The following is a 13,550-nucleotide window of genomic DNA, read 5'->3' as shown; positions in this document are numbered from 1 at the left end:
TTCAACAAATATCACCCGTTTATGGTTGTGTGTTGTGTGTCATGTTGTGTAGTTACTGTACAACTGCTTTGTGTGTGAACACAACAGGATTATACTGTGCCTGCAGTGTTTGCATGGGATACTTTGCATACAGTTGTCAACATCCTTTCACACTGACCTAACACTGTAGTACTGTATAGTGTACTGGTAGTACTTTGACTGTGGTGGACAGTATCCTGGGCTTTAGTGCTATCACTGCTTTACATTTCGATAGTGGGCAGAACAGCCTGGTTAGGGGCCAGTTGTGTACATCTGACCATGTTGCATTCTGTTCAGATATGAACTACTTAACCCAGGCTTGTCCAACATTGGTAGTGTATTCCACAACATAGGTGTACATTTGCAAACACTAGCGATGTGCCCTAGTCCATGTCTAATGCTAGTTGGAGAGTGTGTTTGTCTTTCAACACACATTGTAAGTGGAGTTTGCCATGACATATGTCATGGTTAGTATATTGTGCCTCTGTCTACCTGTGACATGACAGTGATACCCAGGATAAAGCTACCATCTCCCATCCACTCATCAAGATTCCTATTGAGGAAGATTGATAAGTGACTCTATGGGTAGCCTGTACTGGGGTTCACTCATGGGTGGGGGTGGCTTCTGTGTTATGGATCATGCAGTACAGCTTGTCCTATGTAAGTCAGTGCTGGGGTTCAGGTCTCTCATGTGCATAGCTCACTGCCATTCAGATTGTACAAGGTGCAGCATGTTTGTTGATACCAGCAACACAGGCAACACATGGCATCTGTGCAAGCTCTTTGATACTCCTGGTGAGGTACTGTTGGGGACTTAACGGTTGATGGAGGTGTCTGCTGAGGTACATCCCACAGGGGCTATTGTAGTCAATTGTACCACTGATGAAGGATGACTGCAGAGCCACAATGACCTCCCCTTATCTAGATCTGACAACCTTCATGATTAGGAGGGTATATGGTATGTTTCTGTAAACACTACAGCACATGTTTGTCCAATGCAGGATATCTATCACCTTGTGTCCCCAGGTCTCTCATTACATGTTAACTACATAATGGGTTAACACCTATGTGGTAATTGGTGGGCACTTACTGTATATCCACGGGGGTTGACTATACACGTTTCTGCAATTAGCTTGCTGACATGGCTATGGCACCAGTTGTCTGTTTCTATGTGGTCCTTTTGTGGGATGCTTGTGTCAGCTGGTGGATCATATGTGGTGAGCAGTTTGTAGTCCTCTGCAAACATGTTCGGACACAGTCCTTCCATGTTTGCCTGTACCTATGGGACATATATACCAGACGAGGGAGATCCTAGGACCAAGCCTTGTGGGATGCCAGTTATATCTGGTTTGTAGTCTGACATGGCTGCAGCATGTCTGACCATGTCTGTTCTGTCCTTGGTCTGGTTTGCAACCCCTCTACTGACATAGGGTTTATATTTAAGCTGGTGAGCTTATCTATAATGAACACATAGGGTATTGTATAGAAGCCTTTGCAAGGTCCAGCTACGCTGTGTGGACCACATTGCCCTCATCAATGACCTTAATGACTGTTTCAATTGAGTCAAACATGTTTAGGGGCAGGATCTGCACTTAAGAAAGCCACACTGGGTAGGGTCCGGTGTCAGTAGGTCCCCAATATCTTTATGTCTGTGGTACATGCTGATCCTTTCCATAGCTGTGCAGACCGAGCTTCTCAGGATTCTGGGGTAGTAGTTTTCAGTATCCATTCAGGCAACACCTTTGTTGAGAAGGGCCACTGTTGTTGTACACTGCTCTTTGGGTACATATTCTGTGGTAAGGCTGACATTGAGCAGTAGTGTGGTTTGGCATTCCATTCATCTTGGAGTCCATGTTGCACTAAGCCCAGGACACCATCTCATACCATTGCTGCTGTGTGTTTTGCTTTGTAGATGTTGGCTGTTACCTCAGAATCTGCAATGTCAGGGGGCCAGCAGTCTGCTGGGATAGATATTCTGCATTCGGGGGGGGGGGGTTGCACTGCACCTGTCAGGATGTATGTTGGCAATATGTGTGTGTGTTTGTGATATGTGTGTGATTCAGAGCATATCTGTGAATTCCCAACATGGTTCCTACCATCAGTTGTGAAAGCCTTGGGATTATCCTTAGTGTCCTGTACAATTTGTATCTTCATAGGTTCATAGGTTCATACTAGGCTATCCACCCTAGGGCATTTGTTAGCCTAGCCAGAGTGTGTGTGGCTTTTGCCACCCCTTGCTATGTGAATATTATGGCCATTTATGATTTGCTTTGCTGTGCCTCTGTCTGGATATGACACAGTGAAGACCCCCAGTGTAACTCTACAATCATCCATCCACTTGGCAAGATTCCTGTTGAAGAGTGTCAGTGAGGGGCTCTGCCTAACATGGAGTGGGATTCTGGTCCAGGGTGTGGGGAGCCTCTGGATTATGTATCTGTCCCACCAGCACATCCTATTTCATTATTTGTTGAGGTTGACATCTCTCACTATCACAGCTCCGATGGATTTGAGTTTTCTAGGGTGGAGCATGTCTATTACTCCTGTGTTGGGCATGGCCTTCTACAACAGGCATGCAATGCCTCTGTGTAGGCAGTATGTGACTGCATTCAGCTGGGGTGTCTACAGCCAGGCAGCATATGACATATATTTGAGACCCTTTATCCTCTTGGTGAGGTACCTTTGAGGTCTTTCTAACTGCTGCAGGTGTCAGGTAAGGTACATCCCATATGAGGCATTGTACTAGATTATGGGTGTGATTAGAGAACAGTATAGGGGCACAATGACCTCTGTTGACGTAGATGTGAATCCTTTCCTGATACGGTGTTAAATGTAGACAGTCTTCCTAGCCACATTGGCAATGCGGGTGTCACATAACAGGTTACTGTCCACTTGTGTCCCTAGGTCCCTGGTTACTCCTTCCATACATAATGGTTTACCACCTATGTGGTAATTTGTGGTACCTTGTTTAGTATTTGGTGTGACATTCATACTGTCCAGTGTCTTCAGGACGGCTGGGTGGGGTTCCTGTGTGTGAGAGTGTGGTCTGTAGCATGCTACAGACTGTACAGCAGTCTTGCCTACAGTTAGTTGCACATGGGTGGACTCCAATGCCTTGTGCATTGCCAGTTACCTGGACGTATGGGTGTCTGTGCTGAATATGGATACTCACCCTCCTTTTACGTTTTGTTCCAGGTTTTGGGGCCATGACACATGATATGTGGTACAACCTGGTAGTGCTGGTGTGCTGTCAGGAGGCTTGCAGCAGGTTTCTGTCACTGCACAGACATCAATGTTCTCCATACTGGGGATGGCCTTGGGAGCATGCATATTGGGGTTTACACATCTGGCATTGGTCAGCATTACCCTTATGTTTCTTTCCACTTATGTTTTCTAGGGTGGTGGGTCAGTCTTTTCAGCCTTGCCTACAAAGGGCTCTATGGAGGTGGCAAAGGCCTTATCCAATATTCAGACGCCCAGGGGTAACAGGTGCAAGCCATCCCAAGAACAGCTGCGTGGCTTGTCAAGCATGACATCCTAAGCAGACAGACATTGGATCCCCTTGGAATGACACCAGTAAGTGTGCCACTTGCTATGACTGATCATTCCATGTTTGTACTGTGGCATTATTCTTGGTAAGGGTAGGATGCTGCAAATGGTGAGTGTCATACCGGCCTGGACTACATAATCAGAGAGCTCATCTATGTCTCTTTTCATGTAGTCTAGGGAGGTACATCTCAGGTCATTCACACCAGCATGGACTATGACTGCATCATATTTCTACTTGCTTTGGAGTGACCTGCATACTTCTGTTATGTGGCGTGTGGCAGCCTACAGGCAACTTACTGTACCCTTTCCCTTGTTCAGTCTGGTGTGCGGGACAGCAGTGTGTCTGACTATGGAGTCACCTATTACAACTGTATCAGGTATGTTGTTTCTCCTTCTGGCCTGTGACTGTTTGGCACACCAGCTTTGTCTACTATGTGTTGCATGTGCTATGTTTGGAGGTTGTTTGATTGGGTGTCTGCTTTAGAGGCCTCTGTTGGTGTGCTGTGTTTGTAATTTGTGCCTCTGGGAATGTTTGTCTGTGTTTATGTGTTTGGTTTGCAGTTGTGATAGGTCTATGTGGGACTGTGTTTGTGGTGTGTGTGGTTACCTTCTCCTCCTGACTAGTTTTGGGAGTACTGAGTTGAGGGAGCTCAGCCTCCAGTTTGGATAGATGGTTGCATCTCTCACATATATTTGTATTTCTTGGGTGGAGTTGGGGTTGTCTGTGTACTTGGGGCAGGTGTAACATTGCCTCAGGATTCACAGATTCAACTTGTTGTGGCTGGCCTTAGTGGATTGTATGTGTGGACAGATTTTATTGCCATACTACTGATCAGTGATTACTTCATTGTTTATGTTTGCTCTATCATGTAGTAGCTTCCTCATTCTCTTGCATGGTTTGGTTATGGCTGGTGTCCACCATGCCAGATTCCTGCGTGTATGGCATTGTGTCTTGTTTTAATTTAGGATTGCATAATCCAAGCATTCCTGGCAGTGTTCATGGAATGGCTGTATTACAGGTTCTGAGGTGTGGCCCATATTTTGCACCTGCACAGGACCTTTAATGGATTCCACATCAGTTTGGAGGAGTGCAAATATTATTTAACACATGTTTTCCACTGTGGTTTTCTGGCCAGGGACTGTGGTCAGGATTTGTATATCCAGTGTGATTACTCTATGGTCTGGTTTTACCAGTGAGCAATACACTTCTCATCTTGCCATCCAGTACCCATGTTGCTGATTATCACATCCAGTATGCTTACCCCTCTTGTGGGAGTGGTACGTTGTTCCTGGGCCTTTTGGTTTATGGATTCTATGAACTTTTGTCCTACACTGTTGGAGCTAGTATAATGCTCCCAGTCTATGTCTGGGTATTTTCAGTCACCCAATATAATGTGGTTTGGAGGACTTGATATATTCATGTATTCCAGCATAGGCCAGGTGCAGTTCCTGGTGTTGGGACAGTAGTCTGTAGCAGGCTATAAACTGGGGGGCAGTTTTAGCCACTGTTACTTGACCATGGCTAGTCCATGCTGCTTTTTGTTGTGGTACCAACATGGGGGTGTGGTTATCCTTGACAATTCTTGCTAGTCACCCTCCTTTTGTAGCTTGTTCCATGTTTTGAGGCTGTACAGCACAGTATGAGGTGTAACCTGGTAGTGTTAGGGTGCTGTTGTGAGCCTTGGCTCAGTTTTCTGTTACAGTGCAGATATCACCATTCTCCATACTGGGTGAGTTTAGACTGCATGCATCTTGCTGTTTCCACTTATCCCTTATCTTATTCTTATCCCTTCTGACACCTATGGAGATAGGTTTGTGTTTTGAGCCTTACCTATTCAGGGCACACAGTGGGTAACAACAGCCTTTGCCAGTATCCATACGGCCTGCACTGATAGGTGCACACCAGTCCTAGCAGGTGGTGCATCATGTCATGCTCAGCATGTCATCCCAGACTGGCACACATTGGATCCCCTTTGACTAACTGCGATACTTCCGTCAATTATTGCACTTGATCATCTCATTGTCATGTTGTGGCATGATGCTTGGTGAGGGTAGGATGTTAGTCAGGGTCCTCAGGTGTGCATATAGTACATGGTGTTACATTACTTAACACATAGCATTCATGCCTCAGGTGGTGCTGCAGGGCTGCCTCTGTCGGATGTGCATATTACACTTCCCTGTACATATTTGAGAGCAGGTTGTGTCATGTTAGGCATCCCTGTTACTATATGGGTGAGTCAGAGAGGGGGGTATCATTCCCAGGGTTCCTACTGAGCCAGTGTATGTGCTATGCGTTGCCTCTTTGCCAAGGCCAGGGCATACTGAGCACGCCTCCTTCTGCCTGCTGGGGCAGGCTCAGGTTGTTCCTCCTCCGAGTCACGCTCTGCCTGTGATGGCCTTGGCAATGGTGGGGGGCTGTTTGGCCCGGCCCTATGCTGGTCCTGCTGCAGCTGTTTTCGCAAGATCATATTATGTAGCATAGCACATACCATGACAATTTGGGTACATGTAGTTGGTGTGTACTGCAAGGCTCCACCAGATGTGTCCAGACACCGGAACCGTGACTTGAGCAGCCCAAACACACGCTCTATTACATTACGTGTTTGTGTGTGTGCCTCATTATGGCGTTCCTGTTCAGGTGTGTGTGCGTTTCTGATGGGTGTCATCAGCCACGGCTCCAGTGCATAACCTGCATCCCCCACTAGGTGTCCATGTGGGATGTCCCCATTGGCAAATGTCTGGTACAGCTGCGTCAAATGCCAGATGTGGGAATCATGGTAGCTCCCAGGACAGCCAGCACACACATTCATTATTATGCCCTGGGCATCACACACGACCTGGCAGTTGATGGAGGGGAAGCCCTTGCGGTTCATGTATGCCCTACCCCACTCAACAGCTGGTGCTTTGATGCGTATGTGCATGCAGTCTATTGCACCCACTACCTCAGGGTATTCCGCTATTTGCTGGAAGAGATGCATATTGCTGGCCAATACCTCACGGGCATTGGGGAAATATACATGATCACCGACATGTGCTGACATGGCATCCAGGAACTGGTACAGTACCCTGGAGGCTGATGCCTGTGATATCCCCATTATATCACCAGTTGGTCTCTGGAAGGTACCTGTTGCTAGTATTCTTAGGCCAACACATACCTTGGTTTCCACTGGGATGGGTTCCCCTCTGTTGGTTCTGTGTGTGAGGCATGGCCTGCACAGCTCCACTATTTGCTGCAGGAGGTCTCTGTCCACTCTATAGTGCTCTACTATTTCCAGCTCATGTAACCCGTGGTAGGTGACCCTGGGCCTGTACACTCTTCTCTGTCTCCTCACTGTGGGTTGTCTGGCACCATCTGCATTGTCACCACCCTCAGCAAGTCGCCTATGTCTCATTATGACAGCTATGGCAGCCCCTAACATTTCTGCTCTGAGTTCAGCTTTTTCAGTTTTCACTTCTGATAACTTAATTCATGTCTTGCAGTGTCTCTTGAGAGAAACATCCTGCACTGCTGTTTGCAGAGTTTTAAGTGCTGGGCTGGGCTACTATTCTGCCTGTGTAATTGCCTGCATCTAATTGTTTTCACCTGCTAGCTCCAGCAGTATTCCCTGCTAGCTTCCTACTAAATCTGTTGCTTCCTTTTTCCTTTCTGTTTCCTGAGGGTGGAGCCGTGTGTAAACCAGCAGAAACATGCTCACAGTGGCTTACATGCGCGCACACATACTTACATGGTTCAGAATCTGCTTATTCGGATTAAAACGCGTGCACGCCCATGCAAACAGTGTTAAACATCTCCCAGCACACTCCCACATGCTCAGTCTGTCTTACACGCGCGCACACTGCCTTACTCGCGCTTCATGGCACGCACATGTGCGCATGCACGCCCAGCAAGAAACTTTGGTGTAGGCAACAGTGTACACCTTCCATTTCTTGACTTTCTCATGCTTAGTTAGTGGCACACCTCTTTCCATGATATCTGACATCTGTCATGTCACTCTGACCTCCAATGAACTGCATTTCTTTCTACCATTCCCCCCTGTGATGTCACCTATCTCCTACTCTGTTCCTCCCCCTTCTGTAACTCTTACACTACTCAGACTGTGCTCATTTGCTATGTGACAGTGGAATTCAGTATCCTTACACTCATTTGCATCAGATTGCCTACTAATGCTTAGTTACATGTCTTAGACTCAGCTTCCCCCCTTAGCAACCACTACACGGTGGCCATGTTGGTTTTGGTCTGCTGGTCCCTGCATTGACATTCCATGTATTGCATAAAACCTACATTTGTAGGTTTAAAACCTTCATTTTTATGTTTTATACAGCGCAGCCCGTTTGCGTGGGGCTGCGCTGGGTAAAAAAATTATATTTTTAATATATTTGCATCAGGTTACATTGCCAATGGCCACATATTTGGGCATTGGCATGCTGCCTGACACATATGCACCCTTTATTTGGAGCTGACATGGCTCCATTGCAGTTTTTGCAGAAACGTACTCAGTTGTCAACTGAGTACATTTCTGCAGCTAAAACGGCTCTTACAAGGGCTGTTCTGGGCTTCCTGGATCGCTAATCATCCTCATTTGCATGCTATTCAGCTGCAAGTGAGGTGATTAGCTTATCCACGCCCACTCCGTGTAAGAGCCGTTTTAGCTTGTCTCTTACACGGACTTTGGGCTGTTCCTGGATCGTGAAGGCTGCATGGAGTCTTACACTACTCTTAGACTCCGTGCAAGCCTTCGTGAATCCGGCCCTATGTTTGTTTTGTGGGTAATAAGAAAACTTTTTTTTTTTTAAATGGTAAAGATTGTGAAGCTTTATAAAAGTTGTGTGAAGAAAATTGTTTTAGAAAATAATGGTAACATGAATAATATAGAGATGAATATGATTATGTATGGATAATATATATTATAAGAGTAAGAAAAGAATATATTAAAAACAGATAAAACTCTATTTTGTGTATTTTGTGTGATTTGGAATGAAAGACTGAATGGAATTTTGTTTAATGGAAAATGGATAATAGCAGACGTATTGCAAAAAATTAGATTGTGTTTGTGGTTAAAGGGTCTATATTATATATATTCAAAGCTTCAAAATTTCAAACCTCATATGTTCGACAACATATGAGCGAAACTTGAAACCTCAAATCTATAATAAAAAAGTGAAAAATTACCTTAATGCTCTGAGCAGGGGGGGCAAGCATCCCTGCACCCCACACCCCCTCCTTAAATATACTAACTCCAAGACCACACTTCAGTGCAGAAAAGGGAAATTTTCCCATTTTGTGTGTACGTAGCCATTGCCTTTCACCTTTAAACTTTTCAAAGTTCGATCATATGGTGTCGACCATATGAAATTCAAACTTTGAAGCATTCTGAAATTTAATAGGGACCCATAGAAAAAGCAGTGGGGGTCAAGTTTGAAGGATTAATGGAAAGAACATTATTGAAATGTGTTAATGTGACTTTTTTATAAATATATTGTTATGTAAACATAGTTATTTTGTATCAAATAAAGGACCCTACTTTTTTCCTAGGTGCCAGGGAACTTTCCCTACTCTTTTCAATAAGTGTCATTGGGTCTTTTACATTCACCTAAGCTACTACCAGTTCAAGCAGATGGAACCTATGTTTGATGTCTCATCTGAAGGACAATATACTCAGGAAGACAGCACCCTCCCTTTGCTCCACTGCAGTGTCAACAAGCCATCTGTCTAATGTGGGAATAGAACCGACAACCTTCTGCATTGAAGGCAAGTATGTCACCTGTTTTGCCACTAAGACTGCTAATTTAAAAGAGATATGTCTCTGGACTACATGGCAGCTAAGAGGTTAGTGGTATGGTATAAAAGAAAACATGTCAAATGGTCATGGCAGGATATGGGCAGAATAAGAATACTATAACATATTTTAAATATAGTAATGGTGTCACATTTCTTTGGTGGTGTTATAAAATGCTGGCCAATATTGGAAGTATGCTGGCCAATATTGGAGGCACTAATTCTTATCAAACAGAAGTGAATGATCTTTATGTCCCTCTCTCCTCATCTCTTCAATCTACTTGCAGGAGCAGGCTAGAGTAAAGCTCCTGGGGGAGCCTTCTGTATGCAGAAGGTTTGGACAAATTGCTGTGGGGTACAAGAGAATGAAGAATTCCCACACAGGATGCCGGAGACCAAGCGAGTATTCTTTTATTGAAGCAGTGGAAATTTTAATTTTTTCTGGTGCAGTGTGTACAATTCAACCAACTGGTAATAGAGAGCAAGAGTTAAGAAACAGATATGTAAAAAGGAAAAAAAAGGAATGAACATATGCAGAAAAAAGTGAGAGATGAAGGGGGGAGGATTTTTAAAAAATTGTGGATTGTGTAGTTGGCTTTTTAGTTCTCATAAACCTGTCATGAATTACAAGGCAGGTTTTTCATTAGTTATGCTAAGTATGTAGCAACTGTCTGTAACCAAGACATGCACATCCCCTGATTGATGCCAAATGTTGTACTCAGGTCATGGAAAGAATTGTAATTATGGTGGTAATGGCCACCAAAACACTTCTCTTCTGTGTTGTGTAAATACATGTGAGAGGTACTATGACTGAGATATGGTGCCTGTGCTGGTGAGTCCTGTAAAGCCTGAGTGGGGTCCAGAGTTACACCAGACCCAACCATGCCACATGGTATGTGGGGGCTTTACGTGAGCCCTCCAGTATTACCATTGGTAACAGTGTCACTGTGTCATTGGTGATGCCATATGCACATTGCTATCACTGTCAGGCACAGCTGACTGGCTAAATCATGTGTGTGTCATCCTCTCATACCAGAACTTCCACAACTGAATGCTGTAAAAGCATAACGATAACATTCCTTGTGATAGGAATGGAATATACACCTTGTCCCCCCCACTATATGGCAGACATACTGGTACATGACAAAATCAGGCAATACCATATGGGCATATGCATAACTTGTATACGCAACTGGTTATTCCATTTGCAGGGTGAATGTACCTGGACAAGGGATAAGCAGAAGTGTTTTGCTGAATATGTTCACTATACACCATGAAAGTACACCTGTTATTATTGGATTCCCAACAGGCACTTGAGTCATTCCCAGTCTTTCACCAACAACCAAGTTACCAACAGATATTAGCATTCATTTGCCTTCTCCAGATAAGGATATCAGGAATGATTCCACCTCTGTGAGTGTGGCCCACCTCTTGTGGTGAGCATGTCACTAGAAATGTTGTTTGCCATGGACTTGGCCTATAATAGTATGTCAGATATCCTTCCCTGTACCTGTACTGTGATCTTATTATGCATTCTCACAGCACTGCTGACCTACACCACTCCCTGCAACATCTGGTATCAGAATGCCTCATCTGCTTTACCTTTGTCAATGATGTGCTTGCCATGTATGTAAAGGGCCTGCGATACACCTGTCTAATAGGTGCTGATCTCTTTAAACATTTGTCTTTCATATGGACCCACAACAAAATGCATAAACCTGCAGGTTACATGACATTCAGAATGTGTGTAGTCAAGACTGTCTTTGTATAACCCACATGTATGTAAAATGACCCCTTCACCTCAACTGCTGCCAATGTATTTGTCTGCTGTCATGTTCTAACTTCTTTAACTGTGCTATAGTGAGAGAAGCAATGGGCATGTAATTACTGGAAACAGTCCTGTATCCCTGTGACAACAGCCTGTCTCTGCACATCCTGTCCTCCATCCCACCTTCTAAATCTTTATCCATGCCTTCATTTATCAGTTTTCATTGTATCCTCTATATTATTTCGTGCTCTCAGTACAAGTAACCTAGATCTGGACATATAACTGGCATGCTTTCTGCTGTGTTCCTTAAAACAATGTGTCTAGCCATGGCTTAACATTTATCTGTCATGCGTTTGTGCTGTGGCCACCACAGCTGGTTATGCACCTATCATACCTTTGTGCCATGTTTACTACTACATTTGGCTCTCCAACACATAGCTGGGCATGTAATGGTTATGCATCTGTCCTGTGTAACCTCATCTATGTGTACTAGTTGCTCTCCATCCATGTTGATAACATCCAACATGGGTGTTTAGTGCAGGGAAAAGGTAAATTACCAGGTGTCTTGTCATCCTTTAACATACCTTTAACAAAGTGGAATGTCTTTTTCAGTGAAATCCTAATTCCTAATTTATTCATTGTAACACAGTCTCCTGCAGTATGGGAACAGCTCTTTATATCATGATGCATTAGTTATGCTAATGACAGAACTTTGTAAGGATGTTTCTGAATTGCTACCAAAATACATTGCATTAGACTGCTTATTCCTGTCCTTCTGGGACAACTAAACACTATGCGCATGTAAGTCATCTGTAAAGTTTGTAATGCAGCAACTCTTTGCTAAGGATACCAACACTAGTGCACCATTACTGCTCTATGATATGTGTTATGTGATGATGTAACTTGTAGCTGTGTGCACATTATTATTTTGTTCTAGGAGTTAACCTGTTGAATGGAGGTATATAATGGACAATCATAATGGCCCTGCAGGTGCTCCTCAAAGTCACTTTGGAAAGGATCAATAAAAATCCTGTTTCATTCAGTTTCTATCTCTCTCTCTCTCTCTCTCTCTCTCTCTCACACACACACACACACACACACACACACACACACACACACACACACACACACGCATAGCAGGCAGGAGCCCTACTGCATCCAGCACCTCCTCAGGGGGTGGGTATGGCAGGACTCCTGCCTGGTACATGCATGTGTCTGTGTGTAGAGGGAGAGAAAGAGAAGAGAGAGAGAGAAAGCATTTTCCTCCTATCTTTTGTACAGGGATATTGAGGAGTGTCTGCTGAGCCATTATGATGGCCCATTATATAAGATGTACTTCTGACACCTGCTTGTCAAGACAGCGAGTGATGCCATGGGTATCACCCATTCTGTCGATCAATGCAGGAACTGGTATAAATGACCTCTGGCGGTACCACTTTGATCTGCCTCACCAGTGGAAGGCAGAGTTTAGGGGAAACATGCCAAGTTTTTATTGTAGGCACTATTTTTGTCTCCCACCTTTGACTTTTCTTTTCACAGCCCCAATTTTCTATTTAAGCAACCGAGAAGCCAGAATTTAACAGGCTTGTCTATCTCAGAAGGCCTGAATACCTCTCCCAACAGTGTTTTATGTGATTTACTTTAATGTGCCACTGCAATTCTATTCATAACGCAGATGTGTATTAATGTGTTCTATTTTCTCCCTTTATTTATTTTCTCATCTCTAAACAGGTCCATTTGCGGCTGAGACAGAGGAGTTGTAGCTTGTACCTGGGTCTGCAACAGTTGTTCTGTCTGGTGACTGGGCACCAGCAGTCTCCAGGTCTACCTCTCAGCAAAGAGAGAGAGATCACCCTGTCCAAGGTGACCTGGACAGCTTAATGATGGGCTTCATGAACACATCCCAGAAGAGGGGATGGGGAGATCCTTTTTGGCTGGAAGGGATCCCTGTGGACATGTGGTATCAGGAATGTAAGATGGTTGCTTATCAGCTGTAATGGCAGTACCAGAAATACAAGGTCTAGGGACCTGAATTGTGTCTGTGACTTAAGCAGAACATGATGGAGAGACAGATATGTGTCAGACACTGCCCATCTATGGAACAGGCTTCCCCACCATGTGAAGCTGAGTTTGTCTATGACCAAGTGTAAGTGTAACCTAGACCGGTGGATGGGGAATAGGAAATTTACACTGGGCCTGACATATTTGTCCTTTATGGACAGAAACACCTTATAGATGCTTGGCTCTAAATGTTCCATTTGGATACAGGACAACATTATTCTCTCTGGAAAACATGGATAGGCTTAGAAAAGTCCCCTCAGGTCATTATCCCAGTAACAATCTATGAATCTATGATGCTTGCATGAATACTGTGAATCACTTCTTGTTAAAGCTGGTGAAGTTAAATGACTGTCTAGCTCTGATGATCTGGTCACTGGAGGC

This window comes from Protopterus annectens, chromosome 8.part0, assembly GCF_019279795.1.
Source record: "Protopterus annectens isolate FY-2018-M chromosome 8.part0, PAN1.0, whole genome shotgun sequence".
Classification (NCBI taxonomy): domain Eukaryota; kingdom Metazoa; phylum Chordata; order Ceratodontiformes; family Protopteridae; genus Protopterus; species Protopterus annectens.
This window is presented reverse-complemented; position numbering follows the sequence as displayed.